This window comes from Neomonachus schauinslandi, chromosome 15 (assembly GCF_002201575.2).
Source record: "Neomonachus schauinslandi chromosome 15, ASM220157v2, whole genome shotgun sequence".
Classification (NCBI taxonomy): Eukaryota; Metazoa; Chordata; class Mammalia; order Carnivora; family Phocidae; genus Neomonachus; species Neomonachus schauinslandi.
The window spans coordinates 21598705-21604842 of NC_058417.1; the positions used below are offsets into that span (position 1 = coordinate 21598705).

Below are 6138 nucleotides of genomic sequence, written 5' to 3' on the forward strand. Positions count from 1 at the left end.
CTCATGGCTCCGCATAGTCATAGGTTGGGCCTCATCTAGAAGCAGGGTCAGGAGATCTAATTTGGTATTAATGAACACATATGTGGTTCATCCTCGCAAACATACAACAAACGGTGGGACCAAGATGGCTTCAGGTCAACGCACAGCTGGACTATCAATCAAGTGCCATCAAAGGAGGGTAACTGGCATTCGGTTGTGAACCTAAGATCCAAGGAGGCTGAATTAAGAGGGGTGGTTACCACTGGCTCTCACAAATTATCCCCAGTGCTTCTGGCAGAGAAAACAAAACCCAGCCTACAAGAGGGGTATTGATCAGACCTATCTTTGGATTTTGCTTTGACTCTAAGTGGACCTTTGAGGGAATCTCTAACACCCTGTACACTACCCCGGGGACTCAAAAAGAACAGAGCAAGCTGACACTGATTGGGCATGTGCTGCCTGCCAGACAAGGCACCAGATGCACAGAAGGCGTGGTCCCATGCACGCGGCCACACAAACGTGCACACATTGTGTGACCGGATAGAGCTACTCCCAAGCCCCCAAATAATACATGTAATTGCATCTCGGATACTACTGTAGGCAATTTTTTTCTTTCTTCTCTATTCTTTTCCACACTGCCCAAGTGTTCACCAATGAGAATGGATTGTTTCTGTCATCTGAAAGTGTATTATTAAAATAATGACAATGATGAGACTCGTCATCCTAGTGCAGGTGGGATCCCAGATACCTACGCTGGAGAAGGAGGCTGAAACATTGTTATCTCCCTTTATATCAGCCAGAGTGTCACCTTACCTTCCAGTAGCTTCAAGCCCACTTAATACACTTGGAAGACACAGTTTGAGAGCTTACCATGTGCCAAGCAGTTCTAAGCCCTGAGAATATAAGGTCAGGAAAGACATCATGTCTTACAGGGAAGAGAGACAGAAATAGGCAGTGTATAAAAATTATCCGGGGTTAAAGAATTCAGGTATTAAATCAAATCATCTCTGAGGGCTCTTCTAGCATAAACACTTCATGAGTCTAAGGCTAGGAAAAGCACGGTGAGTGCTCTGACAGAGGAGGGAGCCAAAATGCTCTTTCAAAGACAGAGGAGGAAGAAATTCATTTGGATTACTGTCATGGAGGGGATGGGTTGGCAATGGTTTCCTGGAAGAGGCTACGGAGATATTAGAGCTGGATTTTAAAGGAGGCGTCGGATTTAAAGAAATAAGCATGGAGAGAGAGGGGAGAAAAGCCAAAAGTAAGTCAGAAGAGCCCACGAACAAAGGATTCTGGGTCAGTTCAGGAAACAGAAAGCAACTTGTAATCAACAACTGCAGGCCTGTATTCAGCATCGTGTGTGCAGAGAACCCATTTGATGAGCGAGATGCTTGCTCTCAACTGGCGCTCCATCTAGAGGGGATGGGAAAGGAGCGGTGAGCTCTCCAATGGCAAGGCCCTGATCGGGCGTTGTAACTGCTGCCGAGCAGGTGTTCTCTTGGGTGGACAGAGGGACGACCGTGCGTGCAGTAACACGACACACTGTAATAAAAGCTCTGGGCCTCGCGTGCAGGTCACTCAGCTCCTCGCAGGGGCTGGGGCAACATGAGCTTCCTGGGGGGAGGTCGGTAGCATGAGCGGCAACGTGGAAGTCCAGAGGGTGGGGAAGGAGAGGATGTTCAGGCCGCAGAACTGATAGGAACCAAAGCCCGGGGGAAAGTGGAAGTCTAAGCGTTGTGAGAATGAAGAAGCCCATGAACACAGCAGTTGCCTGTGCTCTAAAGCTGGTGGTGAGTCACAGTAAGGAACAGTGGGAAGAACACTGGCCTGCCGTCAAGAGAGCCAGCATCTAGCACAGGCCCAGTCAACACTCCCGTGGGCCACACCAGAGAGCAAGCGGTTCGCGCTGTGTGTACCAGGCCTCTGCCATGCTCGGCCTCTTGGCACACTCTACCACCCTGGATCAGTTCAACTCCGAGTGGCGGGTATTACTGTTTTGATTCTTAGAACGGGGAAAGTGAAGCTAAGAAACCTGCCTAAGATTACACAGCGAATCGGGGTACAGGTAGAATTCCAACTCAGCTCTCTCCCCAAAGCCCCCAGTCTTCACGCACCTGCTCCTTGTGTAACAAGAAATACCGAGAGGTTAGCTGTGGACCCACCAGCCTTGGGCAAGAATTCCAAGCATGTGAGCTTCCTAAAACCCTCACCTCTACATCTTTGTAACGCCATGTGATACAGAAGAATAAGATCCATAGATGTGCCTCTAACAAGATCTCATTGTGGAGAGAACTCTCTTTCAATAAGAAAAGAAAGAAATGCCTTTCCGAAGAAATCTCAAGTTTTTTTTAAAGATTTTATTTAGGGGCGCCTGGGTGGCTCAGTCGTTGAGCATCTGCCTTCAGCTCGGGTCGTGATCCTGGGATCCTGGGATCATGATCTGAGCCGAAGGCAGATGCTTAACCGACTGAGCCACCCAGGAGACCCAGAAATCTCAAGTTGAAAGCCCAAACACACACAACTATGGAAATCGAGTTAAAAGTGCCAACTGAAGTATCATTTGCATTCCTGAACTTGGAGGCAGATGAACCCCAATGTGATGAGCAGAGAAACAACGTGAAATAGTCACGTGCTAGTCACAAACAATGGAGCTGCCCCCTGTCAGCAATAGTTAGCTATTGAACCCAGCTCTGACCTCCACTCTAAGAAATCCCACCTGGGCTTTAACCCTGGGCTCCAAACAGAGAAAGCAGCAGCCCCCACCCCCCAGGTTCATCCTCACAGCATGACTCATTACCTGACTCCTAAGGAGGGCTGCAAACAGGGAAGGTGCAGTGGACAATAATAACCTTCCTCCTGACACGGAGAAAGCCCCCCACCTGCACAGTTGTCACAAACTACAAAGGACATTCACATATAGTGTCTCACACGGTTCCTCCTCCCAATAACCCTGTGAGTTAGAAAGTCACGTATTAATAGGAGATGTTACATCACCAAATCAAAGCCTAGGGAATAAGCTAGGAAATGATGGAGGTGGGATTCAAACTCATTGAAGCCAAGAAGTGGCTCTTAATCGTAACCTTAGATCATCCACCGTCACAGCCAGAGACACCCCATCCAGACCTCCATCCATCCGTGCACTGGAGGTCAGTGGGACAATCTCCCCCAAGCAGGCAGTATGGAACCAAGCCCTGTTCTGCTTTCCCTGGAAGGACGAACACGTGCCTATCTGCATTCAGATCGTACTAGGGGAGGGCTAGGAGTGTACCTGCATCAGCATGGAGCACTCCTGCTTACACGGCAGTCCGAACTCCACACCTGGCTTCCTGGGACTTTTAACCTCCACAAACAGCCTTTCCCTCTGCTAGAATCATGGCTCATTCACTAATTAAAGGGTATTATGCACTTCATTGCACACCAGCTAAGAACTTGGAATAAGAAAGCTTATGCAAAAGCATTAACCCTGGAGATAGCACTAGGTATGCTTCACGGAAAAAGAAAAACAGAAAAAGCGATCCACCTGGGACCACCCCTCCCCCATACTTCTCTAAAAGTCAGCCATAGCATCTAAAGCAAGAAGCCACCCAGCATAGGACAAACCCAGGCAGGGCCTAACAAATAAGCCAAATGGAAAGGGATGAGCAGCAGAGAGAATGAATGAGCCAGAATGCCAGTGAACTAGACTTCTCCCTTAACTACCTGTGAGGTTCTCTGCCCTCCTGTGAGTGCCAGAGCCTCAGAATCAGCACACTATACCCCAGGCCAAAAGGGACAGGTGTACCAAGGGGGCATGGGAAGGATTACCCCACACTGCAAGGTCTTGGAACAAACCTGGTGCCATATCGCCTCTCACAGAGGCTCAGCATGGCTTCCCACTGCGATCAAAGGGTGAGAAAGATCAGTCATTCACCTGGGGTCTCCTCCGGAATTCCTGGACTGGGAGCCCTTTTTGACACTTCCCGAACAGCTTGGGGCTCCAGCCCTGAGGCTCACCCCCTTTTCAGTGCTGGGAGAGGTCATATGTTGAGGTTAGTCCAAGGGGGAACACACAGCCAGATCAGTCCTGGATTTGGTGAGGATGACAGATGACATGCCACTCACTATGTAATAAACCATATCCACAAGCAACATTACTATTTGAGAGACATCCTGGAGAGGTCAAAGGCCCAGGTTAGGCTTGAAGGCCTGATCTTTGGCCTCTTGGGACTCCAGTAACTCAAACGATGGGCCAAGTGCAAAACAGCATCCATGGGTCAAAGAACCTTTCCTTGGAAATGGAACCTGATCATGAATTGAGAGGAAATCACTAGTTGGACACGCAGTTATGAGGATGCTTGAGAACTTGGCCCGGGGTCTGCTACCGACGGCAGTTTCTCTGTGTGTGTGATCCGTGTGTGTTCAGGCAGACAGAGGAACAGCTGAGCGCATTTTCGAGCTGCAAGGTGCAGTGGTGAAGCTGAGCGTTACCACGGCACTAGAAAGCACAGGTGGGGGATAGGGATGGTCTCAGCCTTCAGGAATGAGGTACTGTCCCCTTCTCTCTCAAGCCACCTAAGACATCATTTGTGCATGACATGTTTTAGGGTCCTGTTTGCTCCATTTAGAAGGGCTTCCAGTATGGCTGGTCCCTTCCCCCAGCTCAGACCCTCTTCCTCTTTAGTATAAATACACTACCACTGATTTTGTTGTGCTCTCCCTCACAGTGTTTGAAACAGAGAATAAAAACAGCTCCCCCAGGAAACAGAGCTCTGTGGGATGCAAGGGGAGATGCCCCTTCCTCCCCAGCACTCTGGGCCTTTCCAGAATCACAGGCAGCCAACTGCTAGCACAGGGGCTGCAGGCAGAGCCTGGCTGTGGCATTAACAGAAACTCAGAGCAAGGGGCCGGCAGGCAGTGGATCTGAGAGTGGGTGGGGAATGGAGACACTATCAGCAAGGCGGGGCAGGTCTCAATTAGGCAGAGGGCCCAGACAAGTGCTCATGACAGAGTCCAGTTCCTTTGCAACTGCTGCACCTGCCATCCAGAACCTACCATGGCCATTTGGCTCAAGGCTCTGAGACTCCAAAGCTCTGGGTCCTCCCTAAGGCAGCTATGCGAGAAGCAGCCACCCTGGGCTTCCGGACGGTCCCACGGCCCCCGATGCCCCAGACTTGCCTGGAAGCAAGGAGGGGTCTTGCAGCTGCAGTCGCAGGTCACCCTTATGCCGAGTTATGCCTAGCAGTCCACTAATTGGGCAGAGAACCCTGGCAGCGACGGTTCTCCTCCCATCCCTTCTCTGCCCCTCTAGGAAGCCCCATCCTGAACGTGAGCCACATCCCCCTCCGCCTTTCGTTTTTACTCAGCTCCACACTCCTCCTCCAGGCTTTCCAATCCCACAGCTGCTCGCCCCCTCCCCACACCCCTCCTCTCGCAACCACGTTGGTAAGCGACTGCACAGACAGCAAACCGAGCCTTTGAGTTTCAAGCTGAAGCTCCCAGACAAGCCAGCCTGGACCGCCTCACCCTCACGGGCACCTCACTGACCATCCTCCTACACACGGGCCTCCACTTACACGCTCTTGTTGGGCCCAAGCACCCTGGACATCTCTTTGCTTCCGACCTGCCAGCAGACCAGATGGAGACCCGGGGTCCCCCAGCCTCTCCGCTCCCCACACGGAGCTCGGAATCCACACAAGGAAAGGAAACACCGAGACTTCCACCTCTGTGCAGCATCACCTGCTCCAGCAAGCTCCCAAAGCCACTGGAACCACCCAGGCTGTCTGGGGCCCCACACCCCCTTCTCTTGCAGCTTTAGCTCCAGCCCAGCCCACAGGATGCAGTGCCTGATGCCACTTCCGAGCAGAGAAAGAGAGAGAGAGAAAAAAAAATGCCACCTCGTCAATGACAAGCTGTTCCAATCACACAGCTCAGATACCAAGTGCCCTGGACAACGGACAGCTCAGGCCTCCTCCTTCTGGTTGGGAGGAAGCCAGCTCAGCACATCTGGGGGAGCAATCCCCCACCGCAGGCCCCCCGCTCACCCTCCACATCTGACCAGACAACCGTGCCGCATGCCAGCAAGCAGACTTCTCCGACCAGTTCCAACAACTCCGGCCAACTGCCCCCCTGGCCTTCAACTCAGACACCACACTCTCTCTCCTGCTCCAAAGCACAGAGAGA

At 51.6% G+C, this 6138-nt stretch overlaps 1 protein-coding gene across 1 annotated transcript in view; it reads right to left on the reverse strand.

The window, feature by feature from the left end:
* ASIC2 (acid sensing ion channel subunit 2) overlaps positions 1-6138 on the reverse strand; it is a 1092913-nt gene that overhangs the window by 1086045 nt on the left and 730 nt on the right. The window lies entirely within an intron of this gene.